The sequence below is a fragment of the Phodopus roborovskii genome, unplaced genomic scaffold (assembly GCF_943737965.1).
Source record: "Phodopus roborovskii unplaced genomic scaffold, PHOROB, whole genome shotgun sequence".
Taxonomy (NCBI): Eukaryota; Metazoa; Chordata; class Mammalia; order Rodentia; family Cricetidae; genus Phodopus; species Phodopus roborovskii.
In genome coordinates, this window is record NW_026126525.1 from 31849686 (window position 1) to 31875096 (window position 25411).

Consider the following 25411-nt stretch of genomic DNA (forward strand, 5'->3'; position numbering starts at 1 on the left):
ATCTTCTTTGTATGGACTACACCAAGAGACGAAAAGAGAAACTACAAGAATTCTAAAATACCTATCACATAATTTTTGTATAACAGCAGTGCCATCAGAAGTCTAAAATTAACCAAAGTCTTGGAGCTCTCTAAATAGCAATTCTTGAAGGAGGAGGAGGAGGTGGTGGAGGAGGAGGAAGAGAAGGAGGAGGAGAGCTGAATCTTTATAAAAACATCTGTGAAATTAAAATTTTCCCATTTTTGCCCCTCTATCATAGTTTTACACTGTCCTTTAAAACTGAATTTTAACAATTATAATAAATAAAAAAAAATCTATCTACCAGTTGTAACAAAAAGAACTAGAGCTTCCTAAATACATAATTTTAAAAAAGGGAACCTCTTATCATCTCCATGAAGAGGCTCCATCTAATATTTTTTTCTTTTATTTGGTTTTTCTTTGGACAGGTGTTTGAAATAACTTTTATTTATTCTTTGGTAATTTGATACATGTAAATTATATATCTTGATAATATCTGCCCTCAGTTCCTTCCTCCCACTTTCCCTGGATTCCTCTCAGTATGTCACTCTGCATCATATTCATGTCCTCTCTTTTTATTTAGTACCCACTAAGTTCAATTACTGTAGTCTCTGGAATGTTAACTGATCTTGTTGTCTTTGTTTTCCATAAACCAACATCACTCCATGGTATAAGCACTATCTCCAGGGCATTTTCAAAAACAATTAGTGGTAACAATATTACAGCTATTAGGCAACAATATCTCTTGAAACAAATAAACAACAGACTAATAATATGCAATTTGGGTGTTTTTAAAAGCCAAGAAAAATGGGATTAAAGAATTCTCTGGAAACCATATACATGGGTATCCAGAAGACTGTGATCTGTGCATATGCCCAGAAACAACCCTAAAACACCATAGTTTATCATGTATGGCTAGTAATAGTTTCACAAATAAAATTACCCAAGTGTGTGAGCATGGACATGGTACTTTTGCAAATTCTAGAGAACATATTATCTCATATAATGTTGAGTTATCTAAATATATGTAAGGAAATGTTTGTATAATCATTCACTGATCACTATACTAACATCATCTAAGTGGATTTACGTCTGTTTTTACAGGAAAGAAACAAAACTGCAACTACAAACTAATTAGAAATCCCGTACATGTAGGGGGTGTCATAGGCCCAAGTAAGGAACTTACTTAATCAGTATTTGTTCTGAGTTAACTTCCACTAGAGGAATAAAAGGTTGATATTGACAGATACCCCTTGAGTTAGAATTTAGAGAAATACCTGAGTCCAGACTTCCAGAAATTAAAAAAGAGTACAAGAAGTGACAGAAAAAAGAGGCAGGAGCATCACAAGTCTCAGAAGTGTCACTGCCTACCTGTCTTAGTTCTTTGGCCTTTGTGCTTCCTAGAATCACAAGCTCCAGTGTTTCCACTACTTCTTTGGACAACTCCACTAGGAAGGATGGCTTCAGGACTCCCTGGTAAGTCATAGGGTTAAGAGGAATTATAGCTACAGCTCCTTGGAGCTGCAGGGTTCTGACCTGGGAAAATTCCCAAGTAAAGCCAAATAACCTCAGGTGAGGATTTTCCCCTTTCTGAATCCCTGAGTTTTCCATTTCTTGCATGCAACAAATTAAATCATTCCACTGTGGGATTTGGTCCCTATGGCATTTTGATATCTTGTTTAAAATAACCCTCTCAGGCTGGGGAGATGGCAGGGTGATTAAAGTACTTTCTGCTAAAGGTAAGAACCAAAACTCTGATGCAATGCAGCATGGACTGGTCAGTCCATCAGTGATTATAGCCCTGGAAGGCAAGCAGATCATTCCGAGTAGCTCAGAAAATCAGGCAGACTTAAGCAGTCAACTGTGACTCTGTAAACTACTAGTTTATGTCATAGGAATTCTGGGAAGGAAAAGGAAATATTCTCTTTAAAGTGCTAATACCTCCACTATCTCTTTAGCTTGAGGTAAGCCCATAATCAGGGCTGGTCCTGCCTTCCTGAACAGTGGTCCTTTAGCTAAGTGATTTTCCTGCTTCACTAGAACATTAGGTCTTCACATAGGCTTACATCTAATTTTACAAGAATAAAAAAATGTCTTGGTTCAGAACAAAGGCTAGGCAGGCTTTTTTGTGGCCATCTTTTAGGATAGTTGAGCTTCCTGAGCATGATGTTTGTCACCACCAACAAAGAAAACTTGTGTGCACATCATTCATTTTGGTCCACATTCACTGTGCTGGTATGGAGCTCTGTAGGTGGGAAAGTCAAGGAGATCAGAAAGAATATGGAACCAGTGTTTCTGTTGAGCTCAGGGTAATAAAATCCCCTGTCTCATAGTTAGTAGTCCATATCTTCTGCCAGGACCTGAGATTCTATAGAAAGTTAGCTTGTTAGTTCCCAAACTAAACATATTCTCAGTACCCTCTTAATTCTAGAAGTTATTTAACTTTTAGATTTGGAATTAATACTTTGGCACATATGAATATATAAGTATTTAGAATACTTTGCAAAGCTCCTGCCTTTAATCCTCGCACCCAGCAAGCATAGGCAGGTAGATCTCTGTGAGTTTGAGGCTACGCTGGTCTACATAGAAAGGTTTGGGTCATCTAGGCATACAGTGAGACCCTATCTCAAAAATTGAAACAGAATGTTTTACATTACCAACCACTTTTAACAGTGTCAGATGGGCAAAACAATTCATGGATGTGGGAATTTCCTAAATTTAGCATGCCAAATTCCCTGGAACATGTCTTTCATGGGCTGGATTCCTTTTCTTCTTATATTTTCCAGAAAGAGTCTTAGATTTTAAAGGGTCATCTACCCATTTGCATTGTTTTATAGAACATTATGCTTTCAGCTTCAGAGAAAATGGTAGCAAAAAATGAAAAATGAAAAAGAAGAAAGAAAAAACTGAGTAATTTGGCCATTCTTATGCCCACTACAGAGGGACACTCTTCCATCTCGCCTGTCTAGCAGAATATGATTTGTCTTAAATGGCATAACACATCTGTCAAGACACACATCCTTTGTTAAGATAATATTTTTGATGATCTTTTGATTTCCATGTTCACTGAAGGAATTAGATGAACACTGGGATATGAGCAAGGATTAAGGATAGATTAGTTGGTTCTCTCTCAGTTTCATAAATCTTTGAATTTGGATTTCTCTTAAATCACACATATATTACCTATGGTCAGCCACAGCATCCTAATCTGTCTTCTAGTATATTAGAGGTCTCAGAAACATAACCAATACTGGTTATACAAAAAAAAAAAAAAAAAACTCCTAAGAGGATTTTAAAGGATTAGTTTATGAAATAATGTAGAAATATACCAACAGTGTACAGCTATTTTCAAGTTGGAGGAACAAAGAAGACATTAGTATCATCTTAGATTATGCCAGAGCACCTGAAACCAGGCTACATGGATGCCCATGGATGTTTACCCTCAGTATTTACCTCCAGTATTTCTTCTATATGGCTGTCAGTGGATTAGATGGCATTCATTCACATTTGTTAAGTAACGTGATTACCCAAACTGTATTTTCTAATGTTAATTGATAACTTTACTACTCTCATTTTTTTTATCATCAAAGATATGTGAGGTAAACACCATTTGTTTATTTATTATAGAAGTAGGGAACCAACCAATAAAGCCTGTACAATCTATGGGGCCTCTGGTAGTGGATCAGTATTTATCCCTAGTACAGGAATGGACTTTGGGAGCCCATTCCATGTAGAGGGATACTTTCTCAGCCTAGAAACATGGTGCAGGGCCTAGGCCCTGCTCCAAAGACTATGACAGACTTTGAAGATCCCACATGCTCCATGGGGAGCAGAAAGGGAATGGGTTAGAGGGTTGAGGATAGGGCAGGGGAGGAGGGAGAGGGAACTGGGATTGACATATACAACAAGCTTGTTTCTAATTTAAATTTTTAAAAGAAAAAAGAAGAATGTAAAAGAAAAAAAGAAAGAAATCATGATTTCATTAAGATTGCTCAGCCTGTACATAAAGGCATGAACACATGAACCTCAACTTGGAATTTAATTTAATCATTTCAGAGGTCACTTGTAAAGAGTATGTTTTTTTCCTCCCGCCGCTGCCAGTCTTGTCCCTCTGCTGTGCCAGCCCCAATTAACGCACAGAGACTCTGTATTTGATATTATGCTGTTGGCCAGTTACTTGTTTCTTATCGGCTAGCTCTGTCTTAATTATTAACCCATTTCTATGTATTTCCACATGGTCTTACCAAGAGCTGAGGAATGGCAGTTCTGTTCTCTCCAGTCCCTCCATCTTGACTCTCCTTCTACTTCCTCTTTCCTCCTTGTCTCCTAGTCCCTCCTATCTTCCTTTCCTATTGACCAACAGGGCTTTATTCATTAAACCAGTATGAGAAATATATTTACAGAATCACATCTCCCATCAGTCACTTCTATAGTTGTATTCAGGATGAAGCCAGTCAAAGTTAATGTTGACTATATGTAGTGCCCTCTCTGGAAGGCTTCATGAAATGGATAAATCCCTCATTTCACTGAAAATAAACATAGATATCCTTTGAAGACATGGATTCTTCTTAATTTTTTGAAACTGTAAGTTACAGAAATGAAAATTTATGCATTTATGCATTCCTACTCAAATGTTCTAAGCAAAACTGATCAATTTTCTAAACATATGATATCATACGTGAGACTGATGAAATTTTCTTTTGGTCTATGTTAAATATTAGTAGATTATATTTAAATATAAATCAGACGCTGTATTAGTTATATTGTGTTGTTACAATTAAACACTGACCAAAACTAACTTGGAAAGAAAAAGAATCTATGGGTTGCACTTAACATTTCACAGTAAATTACCAAGGGAAGTCAGAGCAAGAATTCAAGCAGAACCCTGTAGACAGGAACTGAAGTTGTCACCATGAGGGAGAGTTGCTTACTGGCTTACTTTCATGGTTTGTTCAGCCTGATTCTTCTACAAGCTTCCCCACAAGTGGCATTTACCTGTATCAGTCAGTAATAGGGAAAATGCCTTAACAGACATGGGCCTAGACCAAGTTGATGGAGGATTCTGGCTTATGACAAGTTCACAAAAACCAACCTATATGTCCATCAGCAAATTGAGGGGAGGATACTGAGAGTAAGTTGGTTGGCCATATCAAGGCACAGCAAGCTAAAGATAGCTAAAACATGGAGGATGCAGCTCAGTCAGTCCAAGTTTTTATCCAGTTTTTATCACTTAGTAAGCATTAAAAAGATAGTGACTGCAATAAGTTTATTTTTTCATAGTGCTATTATACATTGAGCGTATTGAAAGAAATAGTGTTTCATTTTCGTAATCTCTAGAATAAAATTAATATTTTGTAATATTCTCAATTTTTTCTTGTATTTATACATTCTAATAATATTCAAGGGGCCATGAAAGTTTAAATATAATAAATGTAAATAGTTAAAATATATGGACAAGCCGGGCATTGGTGGTGTATGCCTCCTTTAATCCTAGCACTCAGGGGGCAGAGCCAGGTGGATCCCTGAGTTTAAGGCCAGCCTAGTCTATGGAGTGAGTGTCAAAATAGGCTTCAAAGCTACATAGAGAAAACCTGCCTCTAAAAAAATTGATAGACAATATATAAAGTAAATGAACTTTGAGGTCAGCTTGTTAGGTTAAGCCAGCCACACACAGAGATCCTGCTGGAAAGAAAGAAAGAAAGAAAGAAAGAAAGAAAGGAGGGAGGGAGGGAGGGAGGGAGGGAGGGAGGGAGGGAGGGAGGGAGGGAGGGAGGGAGGGAGGGAGGGAGGGGAAAGAAGGAAATATGACATCTTATTTGTCCTTGATTCTTGCTGACATCTTGTCAATAACAAATGTTCAGTAACTGATTATCACATACATGTGTGTGCCTGCAAGCAAACACAGAATATTTTAAAGCAAATATATACATGAAGTTAGGATACTTGTGCATTATTGGTAAGGAAAGAGAATTATCTCTTGTTCAGCAATTTCACTTATAGAAATATAGTCCCAAATTGAAAGGTAAAACCACTAATGTACATATAACATATAAGCCTTATTCAAAGTCAGAAAAGGTGAGAAAAATCCAAATTCTCTTAGCTAATTGAGTGATTTTTGTTATACATATATATATAGTTGATGATTTGTGTGTGGATACACTGAGTGTGTGTGTGTGTTTATAAACACATCAATAAAAAGGCTGTTCATATTTAAAAAAGGTATTGCTAAAAGTAATTGCATTAGCTATTTCCCAAATAAGCACAATTATTTATTTAGTGGTACATTAGATTGCTACTTGGAAATGTCTTCTATATTAGGGTTGTTTTCCCAAAGATTGTATGCCAGTCATATGGTTTGGAGAGAGGGAGAAGGTGTTTATATTTTCCTAGTTTCTAGTGTATTTTTAGCCAAGCTGCATAAAAGCTTTGCCTTAAGCAAATTCCCCAGGCATATCATAAAGGATTAAAAGTTCACCTACCCTCAGAAAACATGCCAGAGCGGTGATAGGGTGTGTCTAAAAATAGTCTAGTCTTGGAGCCATTGCATTGTCAGAGGACCACCCATGTTTGCTTTCTCTTTAATATATAGAATGCAGAGTGGTACTGTGTGTATTCCTGAATTTGCTTAAGCTGCCTAGTAGCATTTGGAATACATAATGTCACTTCCCATTCTCCTTTAGAGACAGCAAAAGTGGCACCAAAAGTCTAGGGGACAAATTGTCCCCAGTCTGAGACCATGCCACCTATGGTTAAGTGGGACAAAACATAGTAGTTGGGATTATTTTAATCCTACCTCTCTGAATACTCAGTACAGGTTTTTATCCTTTCTCCTCCCTCCCTCACTCCCACCCTCCCTTCTATCCTTCCTCCCTTTCTTTCTTCATTATCTGTTTGTCAAAAGAAAAACAGTAAATTAAAATGAGACAAGTGGTGACCAGACAGCTGTGTTTGACATAGCCACCATAGAGAACTTTTTTAATTGGTGGTTTGTGTGTTTTCATGAAGCAGACTACATGAGGGTCACTTTACTTTAGCTTTCGTGAAGGGGATGCTTCAAGTCCAAAGTATAAATTGGAGTTTACGAGGGAAAGTTGCTTTCATTAAATACCTGGGAGTGAGATTACACTGAAAACACTGCAAAACAAGAATGCTAATGTTTTACATCTGTAGATTTCAAAGCAGTTGACCACTCATCAGCAGGATCATAGTAATTATGGAGAACCAACTGACAAGAAGCATCATGTCTTGTTATAACTATTGCTTTGGTGAGCCAGAAAAATTGAATTCAAAGGGAGATAAATTATAGGAGATTTATCAACACAAACAAACAGAAGAGGGATGACTCCAAAGCAAACCAGAAAAGCTTTGGGAAGATGTGGAACCCAGCATTTAGTAGGAGTGTTGGAAATGTGTATTCTCACTATTGTTAACAGAATATAAAAGCAATAAGTATGGGCAATTGGTATGATACTGTCTATGTACAGTGTAGGTCACAGCTGTGTACAGAAATCCAGTGGCATAGCTAAGAAACCATTTTTCCAGGGGCTAGAATCAGAAGGAGGAATGCATGGGCAATGGACAGGGAATCATCTTTTCTCGGGGAGATATGTTCAAGCAAACACAAGAGTACTCACTAGGTTGGGATTAGACAGAAAGCACACAATTCCCCTGAGAGTTTTCCAGTCCAAACCACCTGTGGTGGCTCAAGGATCTAGGTGATTAAGTCTCCCCTACATTGCCTCCTCTACCACATTTTCAAAGATAACTTCAGTAATAACAATGATTCAGGAAGGAATGTGCTCATTCAAACTGCATTTAAGTCATCTGAAGATAGGCACCTGTGCACAGAGAAGTAGTAACAATCACATCATAGATGCAGCACTTACTTCAGTCATGAGACTTATGAGAATTATTCCACATTCTTGGTGCTTTTTGTAAGATTTGACAGCCACATTTACAATTTTTTCAGTTATAAATAACACTGAGAACCTAGAGGCCTACAATACATTGTAGAGACAAGCTGTTGTCTTTAAAAAAGAATACACTTCAAGAAACCTAAGATATAGAGGTGAAACATAAAGGCATCATCTAAGAACAAGACATTTAGGTAAATATAGGAATTTCCCCGAGCTTGCCATTATCCTTAGAATAAAATTTCAAATCCATTGCCTAAAATCCATGATATCTCTCAGATGTTAGGGCAACCTCTATTACCTTAACCATCTTCCTGGGGCTCACAGGTTCCACAGCAGTGGCTCTGACACAGCAAGGAAACTGCTCCGTCAAAAAGACTTGCCTTTTCTTCCTTCTTCTTGACTTCCTGGCCGCCTAAAGGTTTTGCTTGCTCTGATGAACACCATGACAAAAAGCAAGCTGGGGAGAAGAAAAAATTTATTTCATCTTATACTTCTCACGTTACATGTCTTCACTAAAGGAAATTAAGGCAGGAACTCAAGCAGGAACCTAGAAGCAGGAACTGAAAGAGGCCATGGAAGAACACTGTTTATGGCTCACTACTCAGAGCTTGCTCAACATTTCTTACAGCATCCAGGACCACCTTTCCAGGGGCATCAATGTCTGCAGTAGGTAGATCATCCCACAAAAATAATCAGTCAATGAAATCTGGGAGGTGTATTTTCTCAATTGACGTATCCTCTTCCTGAGTGACTCCAGCTTTTGGGAGTGTTCTGTGACTCATTCTCTGACTTACTTCAGGTTTCTCCCCTAAGAACGCTTTTTCAAAGAGCACCAACTACCCACACACATCTGCCAGAGATTTGCCCACCTTTATAACACACGTGGTGGGCTACAGTGGAGGCTTCATTTCCCAAGTTCTGTCATTTAAATGAAGAACTGCATTTTTCACCTCTGTACAATTTTTACTTAGAAATGGACTGTCAATAAAGATTTCTTGACTGAAGAAGGAGAGAGAAAAGAAAGAAGGAAGAGAGGGAGATGCAAACTAAGAGAAAATAGAATGTCCAGCAAACTCCTGATGGTAACAAATCTGAGTGTGTATTAGGTAGTTCAGATCCAGTTGGTTCCAGGTTTCCAAACTATAATTTAATACTTTTCAGGAAAAAAAAAGGGGGGAGGTTGTTTGGTCGCTTGTTTGCCTGGTTGTTTTTGATTTTGTTTTGTTTATAAGATCATTTGGATAAGAGGAAGAAGCTGCCATGTAATGGACACCCTGAAGCAGCAGAGGTGAAAACAGTAGAAAGGGCATCATGAGAGAATTGTGTCAGGCTGCTAGTCATTCTCTGCTGAGAGGCTAGCTCCACCCAGCATCAGCCTGGCAGGTGCTATGGTAGACTCTCAATGATTCTTTTAGAGCCTTTTCACTGGAGATCCATTCCACAGGTAAAAGAAAGCTATCCAATTCCTACTCAAGTACTCATACAGTTAGGCAGGCACAAGGTTGAACAGAAAGACAGCTCTTAAATATGTAACACCCTCTTGTCACAATGGCTTTATGTCAGAAGATGCTAAGTGCCACATGCAGTTAGGGAACCATCATAAATCTTAACAATAGAAGTTCACAAATCACACACTAAAGACTGAATTGTAAGTCACTGTGTTGGCACTGATGGAAAAATGTCCATTTTCTCTTCAAAATGCAAATGTTTCTGAAGAAAAGTATTATTTTTTATTTTTTACACACCATATTCTCATGATTTCACCTCATTTGACTCCTCCAGGTCTTCCCCATACTCCCACCCTCCCAAATACACACCTTCTTTTCCTCTTCGATTAGAATACAGCCATCTTTAAAAAAAATGTAATAATGATGAAATAGAATTACATAAAATAAAAACAAGCAAGCCAGAATAGGACAAATCAAACAAACAGAAAAAAAAGAGCCAAAGAAAAAGCACAAGAAACACATGTAGACTTTGAGACAACACACATTTACACGGACAGAAAGCCCCATAAAAACAAAACCAGGGTTAGAGTTAGGGTTAGGGGTTAGGGTTAAGTTTAGGATTAGGTTTGGTTTAGGTTTAGATTTAGGGTTATGGTTAGGAAAAAAAAAACATCTAGACAAGACATTGTGAGACAAACAAAACCAACAAAAACCCCATAAAATATTCTTGAATTCATTTTTGTGTTGGTAGATACATGAAAAATTTCCTTCTTGCCTAGATTTTTGTTTGTTTGTTTTTGTTTTCTGAGAGGGTTTCTCTGTAGCTTTGGAGCCTGTCCTAGAACTCACTCAGTAGACCAGGCTGGCCTCCAACTCACAGAGATCCACCAGCCTCTGCCACCCGAGTGTTGGGATTATAGACATGAGCTACCACTGCCCGGCTTGCCTAGATATTCTTTTTAACTAATATTCTCTATTATTTTATCAAAATAAAACATTTGGGTATAATAATGAGGTATATTGTGGTGTTTATGTGTGCATGTCTGTGCATGGGAGTGCATGTTCGGTATACATGCACATATATGCAGCACATGCGTGTGGAGGCCAGAGGTGAACCTCAGAAGTTTTTCTCCAGGAGATCTCCACCTGGTTTTTGTTTGGTTTTGTTTAAGACAACATTTGATTACACTTCTGTTTTTGGCTTTGAAAAAGCATTTATTTGTATACAAGTATTATTTAATTCCTAAATATATAATATTTCATAGATATTCATTGTTATGTGTTTTATGTATTTTACAATATAGTATATACTCTTGTAGGTGTAGTCTTTTGAAAAATGCTGAGAGATATTTCTGACCTCTTCATCTTTATCTTTTGAAATGATGACCACTTGAAACAATACACTTCACAACTGTAGGACAATGTGCTTAGAATAGCAATCTGCTCAAGAATAGAAATGTCTGTATTTTTCAATAATGTAACTAATTGCTTTATCAAGTAATGATAGAATAGGGCCAATCTCTTCAATCATATTTCCATGTCAATTGTTCCTATTAGCTTTGCTTGTTCATGAGGTATGTGTTTCAGGTCCTATTAGGTCCATATTATTTACAACTAATATGACTTTTTGGTTAATTCATCCTTTTATTTAAAGAAATCACAAAAATTTATAGGTAGTGATAGTTGCCTTCAAATACATTTTGAATTATTTTAATATAGTCATGTCAGCTATCAATTCTTATCACTTGCACAGTCTAGATTTTCTTACCTTTATACATTCACCTACTTACATTACCTTTTTACAATAAGATAATTCCTTATAAACAACATATTGATTTTATTTTTTAAAGGGTAGCACAATCTCTACTTTGAAATCTGAATTTTAAGGCCTATTTTCTTTAAATAGCATAATTAACACGGAGCATATAATTATTCAAATTTTCTATAGTTTGGTAGTTGCATGAGCAATTGCAAAGGTTAATTTTGAAGACATCATCTTACTCTTAATGTTTCTACTTTATAAATAATTAGAGCTTTGCCAGTGCATGACTGTGTCACCCTCCTCTTAGTTGTTTTGCTGCTGTGAATCTATAATTTAAGGGTTTTACATCTATGTATGTCATAATATTCACAACCCATGTATGTAATCCATAAACCCTCCCTTAATTTATGTTTAGTCACCTGCTTTACCTGGAATTGGCTTCAGTCTAATAATAGTAAGGTGAAAATATTTCTACAGATTGGGGTTTAGAATCAACCTCACATAAATTTACTGACTTGTTCACAAGCATCTGAGGGAGACACAGTCTTCCCAAATGATTCTAGCTTGTGTCAAGTTCATCAAAAAGTAGCCAGCACAATACTATTGGTTTTACATTATCTGTTCAGCATCATTTAATTTAAATCCTTCAGCACATATACAGGAGCCAATTTAAAAATCCAGTCTTTCTTTTTTTTTTTTTTTTTTTTTTTTTTTTTAATCCAGTCTTTTTGAGCCAGGGTTTTTCTGTGTATCTTTGAAGCCTGTCCTAGAACTTGCTTTGTAGACCAGGTTAGCCTTGAACTTGTAGACATTTGCCTCCATCTGCCTCCCAAGTGCTGGTATTAAAGGTGTGCACCATCACTGCCTATCCCAAATCCATTCTTTGATACTAACATTTGAGTCATTCCAATAATTCTTTCTGATGTCTACTTTTGCTGTTGGCCATGGGTCAGGTTTTCCTTTATTCTTTTCACATCTATAGTAACTTTGGTTAACATTCACATACTGTTAGTTATATGAATGTTACTACAGGCTATAGAACCTTTTTGCAGGTTAATGTTATATGGCCTATCTAGTGGGATGTAAACAAATGTTTATTCACCCCCAACAGCACACTGATTAGACACTAAATCAACAATTGTAACCAAGCCTTGCTTAGTTAGCCAGTGAATTTATTTTAGCCAATTTCTGCACTACATTGAAGGGTTGCTGACAAATATATAGGTCACATGAAGGCAAATATCTCACCAAATAGCCTCGCCCAATATCAGTGCTGACTCATCAAGTCTGCATCCTGGAGTTCTCTGCACAACTTTGAGGCAACACAGCCAGTCAGACTCTTATCTCTCAGCAACTCGGTACTTTCTGGGGTTTTTTCAATAACCTTCATGAGGAACCTGAATTGTCTTGTGACTTTCAGGCCTCCCTGACCTTGTACAAGTCTATGTAACTTCCCAAGACTTCTTCACCTCCTTGTCCTTCCAGAAGAGAATGCTTACATTCCCAACAAATAGCTACACTACAGGTAATGATTTGATTTAGCAGAAAAAAATATTTATGATGTATCTTGAACTAGCATGTTTTTCATTTTATAATTTTCTAAATGGAGATTCACTTTAGCCATCAACTTAGGATGAATGTTTATTACTGAGGATTATTACACTTAATTCCATGCCATAGTGCTTCTGAGGTTTCTATTAAATGTTCTCATTAGAAAGATTTAAATGTCACTTATGTCATCGTTGTGGTGGGCAGGAAATCTTCACAGCTTAGCATTTTGGAGTGCAAACTCAATTACTCCAGTATGTTCCTTGGACTTTTTCCCTGTGCAGGTACAGTTTCAGTTTATACAAGGATGTCAAAGAAATGTTATGCATATTTGGGGCTTTGCTTCTTAAAAAAAAATACCCTCTGGGAGTCTTGAACACTGAATTTTAATATTCAAATTGTTATAACTATGGGTTTCTGATTTTGTATTATCCTGCATCACATGCAAAACAACAACAACAAAATTCCAAACTAGTCAGCTTTTTAGTGATAGATATGAGTGTTAAGGCTAGACTCATCTGACTTATATTTAGTGCAACGTGCCAAAACAGTCCTGAACATGTAAGCAAACGCTCTCATCTGAGAATGATTTTTACTTAGTTTCAAACTGGCTTAGTTCAAAGAGCAGGTTCCAGGAGAGGAAAAACAAGCTAGCTAAAACAATCCTGAATAACAAAATAACTGCCAGAGGTATTGGCATGCCATATTTCAAGTTGCATTACAGAGCTATAGTAATAAACAACATGGTGATGGCATTAGAAGAAAATATGTTGATCATCAGAATCAAATTGAAGACCCCGGCATAATACCACACAACTGAAGACACCTGGATTTTTACAAAGAAATCAACACACATACTGAGGAAAGGGAGCACCTTCAACCAATGCTTCTTGTCAAACCTGGTGGCTACATGTAGAAGAATAAAAATATATGCCTGTCTATCACTTTGTACAACCCTCAACTCCAGATGCATCAAGGACCTCAACATAAGACCAGATACCCCAAATCTAACAGAAGAGAAAGATGGGGCATGGGCTTAAACTTATTGGCACTACAAAGGGCTTTTATGAACCAAACACTAAAATCACAGGCCTTAAGACTAAGAATTAAAAACTGGAACCTCATGAAGGTGAAAAGCTTCTGTACAGCAAAGAACACCATCATTTGGCGAAGCAGCAGCCTACAGAATGGGAAAAGAGCCTTATCAATTACATACCAGTTATAGGGTTAGGATCTAGAATGTATGAAGAACTAAAAATACTGAACTTCAAGAAAAAAAATCAATTAAATAATTGGGTACAGACAAAAACAGATTTCTTAAAAGTTGAAACACAGATTGCTGTGAATTTTTAAATGAATATTCAACTTCTTAGTCATCAGGGAAATGCTAATTACAATTGCTTTGAAATTACATCTCTCCACAATAAGAATGGCCAAGATCAATAAAACAAATAAAAAAATACACTGTCGAGAATTTAGGGAAATGGGAATGTTTATTCATTGCTGGTGGGATTGCAAACTTGTACAAATATTATGAAAATCAGTTTGGCAATTCTTAGAAAGCTAAGAATAGGTCTACCTATATCCATATATACTATCCTTGGGCATATACACAAAGGAGTCAATGTTTTACTACGGAGATAATTGTACATCCATATTCACTGTTTCTCTATTCATTAGAGGCAGAGATTGGAAACAGCTTAGATGTCCATCAACTGATAAATTGGTAATTAAATGCTGGGCAAGAATTTTTATAGATCAATCAGTATCAAATAAGTAAATGAGAGGCCACTGATATAATTAATAAAGCAAATAACTAAAAACACAGATGCTCTTGATTTACAATGTCATAAGGCATTGAAGGCATGGTTCTTACCTTTACCTGATGTTTCCTGTAAAGCATTATTATGGATAGTTAGTTTTCCTCTTGTACCTGTCAAGTGCAATCATAAAATATAACTTTGTTGTTGACTTACCGGTATGTTCCTATCTGTGAGATTAAGGGTAAAAGTAGTTACATTCTCTTCCAACAAAACTTCAGGATCTGACAGACACTCTTTAAAAGATAAGCCTAGGTGAGGTTACAGGAATCATGGGCCATGCCACCTTCATTTAACATAGTGAAAAACCTGGACAGTAGAGACTGGATCTGTCCTCTAGCCAGGGAGTCAGAAAGGCAGAATGCAACCCAGCTGTCCTTACTGAGCAATCATGCTCAGCCACATTCCATGAATTTCACTGAAGGTGATCACGTTCCATGTTTGCCTTGAAGGGCATTTATTGCACAGACTGCCTCAAATTAATAAAACTCACTAAAACTCCATGCATACATGAACATAGTTACTACTTATTTATCTCCGTAAAATCACTTATCTTCCCAAGGATGATATTTTATCCTTTTAGCACTTTTTTTTTTTTTTTTTTAACTCAGAAACCACACATTGTAAGTTATCCAATTACATCGTTTTTTAAACGGCTGTCTAGTAAAATAAAGTTCACTAGTGCCCTCTAGTGGCACAGTTTGTTAGTATCCCTGAAACTACAAAGATAAAGACAAAATGACAGTATTTTGACCATCAGGAAAATATTATTGACATATAGATGTTTTACTAATATGAAAAAATACAATGACTTTCTTATGTAGTCTATTAACATTTTTCATAAAGGTATTATTTACAAAAATAAGAAGTGGAAACTTGCCATCTCAGGTGTCATTCAATATTGTTCAATTTTAAGTAGTGATGTTTCCATTCCACATTATTGTAAAATACAATTTTCAACAAGAACACGTATGAGTACAATTAAAGAATTTTAAGACCGCATCTTTATGTTGATGTATTTCATCAATATTCAGACTTCAATCATTTGTATAAGTTTTCACGTTGACCCATGAATTTAATGAAAGAGCAAAGCAGTGATTATTTGCGTTCTAAAATAACTGTTTCCATTTCAGGAGGTTTATACTGAAAGTGGGAGACATCCACAACACTATCCAGTATAATTTAACTCATAAACACCCTAAAACTTCAGGTTTTCAATTCTTGTTGATTTTAGGATATAACTGCACATTTTGCCTTTATAAACCTGTAAATATTCAATCTTCCTAGGAATGTCAACTGAAATAATTATATCATTCATATTTTCACTTTTTATAAAGACATGGTTGCCTTGCTCATGGCATAAAGCCACATCAGTGATAGATTTGACAGCTTAGTCTTAATTTAGCCTGTTACACATTCTAAAAGGTCATTTTGTACGATCTCTTCATTTCTCATTAAGTCAATCCATATTAGTAGCAATTTCTTTCCTTCTCTATCATACACATGGTGGATCTAAACCACTGAATCCATTAAATTCGTGTGTGTGTGTGTATGAAATCATATCAAGTATCTGCAAATTTTCATTTCAATTGTTTCTAGTGCACAATTAATTACAGAGCACACACATTTATAGAGCATTATTCTATCTGAAAATCATACTTCTTTGAGGCCAGTAGTAAAATAAACTCAATAAAATTATTTATGACAAATTCTGAAAAAGAATTATTGGCAATAAAAACATAAAAATTTTAATAGTTTCATACACAAGCACAATATGACTTGATCAAATCTATTTCTCTACCCCCCTCTAGTTATTCTCAGCTCTACCTATTTTTATTCCAACCACATTGAATGTCTGCTTTGCTAAACTCAGAGTGTGCTGAGAGCTAACTGTATGTGCAAGGGTGTATCTTATTTCAGATAAAGCAGGGGGAAGCCACAACATTGACCTAGTTAAATGTTTAGAAATGCTGCTACTGCTCTTCTTAGGACGTAGCAAAACTAACTCTGCCTTTCAAAGACGCTTCCTTACTGTGCCTGGGAGACAAGGACTTGTTATTTTGCTGTGTAAGAAAACAGACAAATAATCTCCATGAAGAACTTGTTTACAAATGAAGAGGAAACACTAACAATGTGACATATGGGTGTTTCATCTACTGGACTTGTTTCAAAGTACATGATTCATTTATCAAGTAAAAAATATTTATAGACTTAGTTTTCCTGAGATGTTGCATAATAAAATAATAGATGTAGTTAACAAACCCAGTTTAAGAGTGTGAACAGAGAAAATCATGGCAATGTTGTTCTGAATTTCCCACAACGATATTAAATTAGCAAGTTATAGAATTACTTAACTGAAAAATATTACCAGAGTACACAAATCTGTCAGTGTTCCCTTTATTTGAGATTGTAACTACTACAGAATATGAAAATGTCTAAATAAATTCTTATCTTGGTAATGTACTAACCATAACTTTTACTCGAGAGCACATCTATGCTTAAAATAATAAAAATTCATGTTACTAACCTGGAGCCCCTTAGATGTCTTCTGTATATTAATGAAATGTTAGTTGTAACGTTTAAGTGGTTTTCTGTTACCTAAATAACAAGTTCAGTAACATTATGGGGAGCAATAACAGAAATAGCAGGGGAAGCTTAACTTTATCAAGCACTAAGTGTCACTCATTATTTTAATACATTTATATTTATTTGTTGGACTAACTCCATGAGATTGTACACATTTGGGGAAAATATGTGCTTAGTAAGATTCTGTGATCAAAGTCATATTTTTTAAGTGATTTGGATTATTGACCACAATTCACAGAAAATAGTGTCAAACACTATGTCTCCAAAACGTCATAAGCATTGAATGGTAGAGGTCATGACTCAAAGGTGATCTAGAGTGAGTATTCTCAATGGTAAAGTGATAGAGTTGGTATTCTTGATGACAAAGAAATAACTGGTCACTAGGCAATCATTTCAGCCATAACTTTCTGAGCATCCTGGAAAGGATAGAATTGATTTGCAGGCAACTATCAATGTCTTCCTCCACATGCATCCCGACCAACCCTTCAGTGTACTAATGAGGAACACAGCAGCTGCAGAGATACCACTAACCACTACGTAATTTCAGATTCATGAGTCCTATCACAATACCATCATGTCCTTAAATTTTTAAGTCCTTGAACTTTTTCCTCTTAACCACTCATTATATATGTAACTTTGCACACCCAGCATTTACCAATTATTTGTTGGCTGGGAGCTCAAAGTTAGACAGATGGGGAGTAGTTGTCTATAGCAGAGGTTTTGTTTGAGACTTCAACAATGATAAAGGGTTGATTATGTGAGTAGATACATTAATATAGGTAAAATTATCAACCAGTACAGGGAGAAGGTGAAGGAACTTAAAAATGTAAGGGTCCAGCAGTATTCTGTGGTAGGACTAGGTGGCTAGTGATAGTCTCTGCAGCCTCAGAATACCTGTGGAAGAAAACATTAATAGTTTCCCACAATCAATTTCATCTTTTCTAGGATGCTCAGAAAGTTATTGGTGACAAAATTGTACTTCCTAGTGTCACTTGTGAACTCCTGTCACTAATTAACTGAATTCTTAGCACTGATGTCAACAGAAGTGGCATTACTTCCAGGCTTGGCCTCTAAAATCTTCCTATAGCCTTTGTATTCCCATTTTCTTTTCACAACCTAGAAGAAAGAAGTGTTAGAGTCTTTCTCCACACAAGCACAGGAGGATAAATCTCTGAGGTATAACCCAGAAACAGAGTTGGAAAGCCAGTTCCTAAAGCATAGCCTGATGCAGGGCTGTCTGCCAGCCCAGAATGCCTACCTCAGACTCCCATGGGAGGAAAACATACACTTTCATTTTCTCTAAGCTGCTTAAAATTGCTTTTCAAACAACAGTTTCCAGTCAGTAGTATATTATACAATTTATACTATAAAATATTTTTATAGTACATAGTTCTATGAACTTCTAGATTGTGAAAGAAGTACTACGCAAGTCTTTACATTGCTGGTGCAGGAATCAAGCTCAAGGTTTCATTAGTCAAGTGCTGCATCACTGAGGGTACATCCAGACCCCAGTCCCATTGTAAAATGTACATGTTGTAACTATTAAGCATCCCCTGGGTAATGGAACTCACCAAAGTGTTTCCAACATAGTGCTTATTCTCCACAATTACAGTCTAATTGAAGAGGCAACACGAGCATGTATGATCTTAAATACATATTTAAAATGAATTCACAGAAAGAAAAATGCAATATTTACTCATGTGAATTAGAAAAAAATATTCAGAATAGGAAAATTTTTAACTTGAGTTTTGATTTACAGGAGAAAAATTATTTTTAGGTGTAAACAGAAAATCATGGACCACAGGCTGACAGCTGGGAAACCAGCATTGAACCAACTCAGACCCCCTGCACATGGGTCTCAGTTAGAAGGCCTGGGCAGTCTAAGGAACCTCTGAGAGTGGAACCAGGATACTCCCTTAACCTGGAGGCAGGAGGGAGAGCCTAGTCCCTACTCCAAATGACTTGACAGATTTTGTTGACCCCTCCTGGAAGGCATCACTCTCCCTGTGAAGTGGGGGTGGTGTCGGGTGGGAGGGTGGCTAGGGGAAATTGGAGGGTGGGAGAGAGGTTGGGAGGGGGGGAAAGGGAAGTGGGATCGATATGTAAAATAAGATAAATAAATAAATAATGATGTGGGAAGACCTATGCAGAGATCAAAAAAGTCTTATGAACACAGATAAACACTGGATAAGCCAGGGAAATTAAACACACAAATCACCTCTTCAATCAAGTAAGGTGTGTAGATGTGCTTCCTGGAATGCCATAAATGATGTTTTACAATCTGGTGATTATTTGCTGTTGATGAGACAGGGTCAACTGTATCTCCTAGAATTTGTGTTTTTACTTATCCAAGACCCTTCCCCCTAAATCTTAAGCAGTGTTTGTAGACCATAAACCACACTATGTTTTACAGAAGTATAAATGACTTCTATGTTACCTTAGGGTCAAGCCAATCCTGACAACCACAGGTGCTATGTTTACCTCAGTCAAGCTCTCTAGACCCTAAACCTTGGGGACTATCTCAGTCAATGGTACCCATTCTTGTTAAAGAAGCCAAATATACTTTGTAAGCCTTATCAAAGTGAATATGTTGTGAATTGTTATGCACTTGGGACTGAGTGAATTGTTATCTGAACACCTTTTCAAAAACTGTGCTGTGTTTAAATATAGTAAAGTAAAATGATCTCTGCCAGAGTCTAGAAGTCTTGGTCAGGCACCTGTTGCAATAAAATTGGGCTGAACAGAATTTCATTCTTGTCTCCTTGTGGATTTTTTCCCTGCCTGCTTTAAAGCTTAGAGAAGAATCTCCACAGGCCCAGCACACAGAACATGGTAGCAGCCCTGGGTAGGTGGTGCTGGTTGTATAGAAAACTCAAGGGAAATTCCCAAGAATTCACAAGAATGACACCAACTAAGAATCTAAGCAATAGGAAAGAGGCTATCTTAAATGCCCTTCCCCTATAATGAGATTGATTAATACCTTAAGTGCTATCTTAGAGCCATCATACAGTAGCTAATAGAAGCAGAAGCAGAGATACATAGCTAAGCAGTGAGCTGAAATCCTGGAGTCCAATTGCAGAAAGAGAGGAGTAATAAACAAAGGGATCAAGACATTGTTGGGGAAACCTAAGGTTGTTGCTGACATGAGCAAGTGGAAGCTTATGGACTCCAAACTGACAGTTGGGGAAACTTCATAAGACTGGAGGGAGAGGGAACTGGGATTGCTATGTAAAATAAGATTGGTTTTCATTTAAATAATTTTTTAAGTTATTCAGAATAAGGCAGTCTGCAGTGTTCCTCCATGGCCCTGTATCAGTTCCTATCTCCAGGTTTCTGCCCTGAATTCCTTCAAAGACCAAAGATAATTGACAATTTCCTACTGAGTTGCTTTTGATCAGAATGTTTTATCATAGAAAAACCTAAACAGACTAGGACAGAAGGTGAGGATATAGATAAAGTGAACTCAGGAGCACAGCTGGAAGAAACATAGAGCACTCTTGGAAGCTCTTTAGAAACCTGGAGTTTCTTTTTTTTAATTTATTTTATATAACAAAGAACATTTAAATGAAAACAAACATTTATAGACAATATTTGGGAATTTGGGCGTCGTTCTTTCCAAACTACTTCCTGCTGGTAAGGGGCACTGTCATGGGGGATTCAAAGAAGATTCAGAAATCCTGGCTGTAGTCTGTAAGGCTGCATTGTCCAGCTATTTTGAATGTAGGATCAGCTTGTACTCTGTTTCAGGCGGTCTGGCATGATCAAACCACATTAGTCTGGAAGGAATCCACATCTTTTCATTTTCTGTGGAAACAAAAATAGAAATCCTTTTCCCCAGTAACTTGTCCTTCAACTTAAATTTTGGAGTCAAAGCATTTTTTTAATTTAATCTATTATTTTACATGTCAATCCCAGTTCCCTCTCCCCCTCCCTCCCTCCCTCCTCCGCTTCCTCTCTCCCTCCCTCCTTCCCTCCCTTTTACCCTCTATGCCCTCTCACATGCACTCTAAACACCCTCCTCTCCCATCCCCCCACCCCAATTCCATATGTACGGGAATGCCATCCAGTTGGGGTCATGTAGATCTGACAGGTCATGTGAAGTAGGGACTAGGGCTTCTCTCCTGTCTCTATATTAAGGCAGTTATCCCTCCATGGGGGATGTGTTCTCAAAGTATTTTGTGCACCAAGGATACATCCTGGCTCCACTGTCTGAGGTACCTTAGACTGCCCAGTCCTTCTGGCTGAGACTCATATTCAGGAGGGCCTGAGTCAGTCCCATGCTGGCTTCCCAGCTATCAGTCTAGTGGCCATTAGCTACTCCTTGTTCAGGTAAGCTGTCTCTATGTGTTTCTGCAGCATGGTCTTCTCCTCTCCGTCTGCTTCTGGGTTCTAGTTTGACTTAGTGTTTATGTATGGGTGTTTGATCCTGTTTCCAACAGGAATTAGTTGAGGGCTCCATGGATAAGTTAGTTGTTGATCTCACTCTCCGGGAAGGGCATTTATGATAGCCTTTCCACGGAAGCTCAAATTTTTAGTTGGGAACAGTCTTGTAGTTCTCTAGACATTTCTTTGTGTTCAATTTTATCTTCAAACCAATATTGGCTCCCTCTTTTATATTCTCTCTCTCTCTCTGTCTCTGTCTCTCTCTCTTTCCTGTCTTCTATTCCTAACCAGGCTCAATCTTCCTGGTCACACATGTTTTCCTTTCCTCCCCTTCGTTTTCTCCTAATTCTCTCTCCATTAGCTGCCCCCCCCACTTCCCCTGAGCTCTGGGGGACTTTTCCCATCCCAGTTCTGTGAGGGACTTTATATGAATCTATTAGAATACACCTTGTATCCTAGTTCCTCTGGTGGTGTGAAATATAGGCTGGTGATCCTTTGATCTAGGTCTAAAATCCATATATGAGTGAGTACAAACTGTGTTCCTCTTTTTGTGACTGGGTTACCTCATTCAGGATGGTTTCTTCAAGTGCCATCCACTTGCCTGCGAATTTCAAGATACCATTATTTTTTTTCTGCAGAGTAGTATTCAAATTGTGTAGATGTGCCACATCTTCATTAACCATTCTTCAATTGAGGGGCATCTAGGTTGCTTCCAGGTTCTTGCTATTACAAATAGTGCTGCTATGAACATAGTTGAACAGATGTTTTTGTTGCATGGATGTGAATCCTTTGGGTATATGCCTAAGAGGGGGATTGCCAGGTCCTGTGGTAAACTAATTCCCATTTTCCTGAGGAACCGCCATACTGATATCAAAAATGGCTGGATGAGTGTGCACTCCCACCAGCAGTGGAGGAGTGTTCCACTTTCTCCACATCCTCTCCAACATAAGTCATCATTGGTGTTTCTAATTTTAGCCATTCTGGCAGGGGTAAGATGGTATCTCAAAGTTGTTTTGATTTGCCTTTCCCTGATAGGTAAGGATGTGGAGCATTTTCTTAAGTGTCTTTCAGCCTTTTTGATGTACTCTATTGAGAATTCTTTCTTCAGTTCTGTACCCCATTTTTTAATAGGGTTATTTGGTGTTTTCTTGACTAGTTTCTTGAGTTTTTTGTATATTTTGGAGATCAGCCCTTTGCCGGATATAGGATTGGTGAAAATCTTTTCCCAGTGTGTGGGCTGCCGTTTGGTCTTGTCAACTGTTTCCTTTGCCTTACAGAAGCTTCTAAGTTTGAAGAGGTACCAATTATTAATTGTTTCTGTCAGTGTCTGTGCCCCTAGAGTTATGTTCAGGAAGCAGTCTCCTATACCAATTTGTTCAAGGGTACCTCCTACTTTCTCTTCTAAGAGGTTCAATGTGGCTGGATTGATGTTGAGGGCTTTGATCCATTTGGACTTGAGTTTTGTGCATGGCAACAGACATGGGTCTATCTGCAGTCTTCTACACACCCTCATCCAATTGTGCCAGCACTATTTGTTGAAGATGCTGTCCTCACCCCATTGTATAATTTTAGCTGTTTTGTTGAAAATCAGGTGTTCATAAGTGTGTGGGTTAATATCAGGATTTTAAATTTGATTCCATTGGTCTACCTGTCTATTTTTATGCCAATACCAGGCTGTTTTCAAAACTATAGCTCTGTAGTAGAGCTTAAAGTCAGGAATGGTGATGCCTCCTGAAGTTCTTTTATTGTACAGGGTTGTTTTGGCTCTCCTGCATCTTTTGTTTTTCCACATAAAGTTCATTATTATCCTTTCAAGGTCAGTGAAGAATTGTGGTGGGATTTTAATGGGGATTGCATTGAATCTGTAGATTGCTTTTGGTAAGATTGCCATTTTTCCTATGTTTATCCTACCTAACCAAGAGCATGGGAGATCTTTTCATTTTCTGGTATCTTCTTTAATTACTTTCTTTAGAGCCACAAAGTTCTTATTATATAGGTCTTTTACTTGTTTGGTAAGCGTTACACCAAGATACTTTATGTTGCTTGTGGCTATTGTAAAGGGTGATGTTTCTCTGATTTCTTTCTCTGTCTCTTTGTCATCTGAAAAAAGTAGGGCTACTGATTTTTTTGAGTTTATCTTGTATCCTGTAGTTTGCTGAAGGTGTTTACCAGCTGTAGGAGTTCCCTGGTAGAGTTTATTGGGTCACTTATGTAAACTATCATATCATCTGCAAATAGAGACAGTTTGACTTCTTCCTTTCCAATTTGGATCCCCTTGAACTCCTTTTGTTGTCTTATAGCATTAGCTAGAACTTCTAGTATGGTATTGAAGAGATATGGAGTGAGAGGGCAGCCTTGTCTTATTCCTGACTTTAGAGGAATTGGCTTAAGTTTCTCTCCATTCAGTTTGATGTTGGCAGTTGGTTTGCTGTGTATTGCTCTTATTATGCTTAGGTATGTTCCTGTTATCCCTGACCTCTCCAAGACCTTTATCATGAAAGGGTGTTGAATTTTGTTGAAGGCTTTTTCTGCATCTAGGGAGATAATCATATGGTTTTTCTTTTTCTGTTTGTTTATATGGAATAGATTTTCATATGTTAAACCATCCCTGCATTCCAGGTATGAAGTCTACTTGGGCATGGTGGATGATTTCTCTGATGTATTCTTGAATTCAGTTTGCCAGTATTTTATTGAGTATTTTTGCATCGATGTTCATCAGGGATATTGGTCTGTAGTTTTCTTTCTTAGTTGTGTCTTTGTGAGGCTTGGGTACCAAAGTTACTGTGGCTTCATAAAAAGAGTTTGGCAATGAACCTTCTGTTTCTATCTTGTGGAACATTTTGAGGAGTAGTGGTATTAGTTCTTCCTTGAATGTCTGGTAGAATTCTGCACTGAATCCATCTGGCCCTGGACTTTTTTTGGTTGGAAGACTTTCGATGACTGCTTCTATTTCATTGCCGGTTATATGTCTATTTAAGTTGTTTGTCTGTTCTTGATTTAATTTTGGTAAGTGATAGTTATCCATAAATTTGTCCATTTCCTTTGAATTTTCAATTATTGTGGAATACAGATTTTCAAAGTATTACCTGAAAATTGTCTGGATTTCCTGTGTCTGTTGTTATGTTCTGCTTTTCGTTTTTGATTTTGTTAATTTGCATGTTCTGTCTCTGCTTTTTTGTTAATTTGGATAAAGGTTTGTCTATCTTGTTGATTTTCTCAAAAAACCAACTCTTCGTTGCATTGATTTTTTTTGTATTGTTTTCCTGGTTTCTATTTTGTTGATTTCAGCCCTCAAGTTGATTATTTCCTGGCGTCTACTCCTATGGGGTGAATTAGCTTCTCTCTGTTCTAAGGCTTTCAGTTGCACTGTTAATTCTCTTATGTGACTATCCTCTGTTTTCTTCATATGGGCACATAGTGCAATGAACTTCCCTCATAGCACTGCTTTCAAGGTGCTTACTATTGCCAAATAATTATACCATTGCACATGCCATATTCCATGGAGAAGTCAGGTGTAATTTTGATAGGTCTGCCTTTATATGTTACCTGTCCTTTTTCCTTCACTGCTCTTAATATTCTTTCTTTATTCTGTATGGTAGGTGTTTTGATTATTATATGTCAAGGGGTCTTTTTTCTTTCGTCCAGCCTATTTGGGGTTCGGTATGCTTCTTATACTTTCATGGGCATGTCCTTCTTCAGATTTGGAAAGTTTTTTCTCGATGATTTATTTTGTTGAATATGTTTTCGACACCTTTGAGCTGGACTTCCTCACGTTTTTCTAAGCCTATTATTCTTAGGTTTGGCCTTTTCATGGTGTCCCACTTTTCCTGGATGTTTTGTGTTAAGGATATGTTGGATTTATGATTTTCTTTGGTTGATGAATCTATTTCTTCTAGTTTATCTTCTGCGCCTGAGATTCTCTCTTCTATC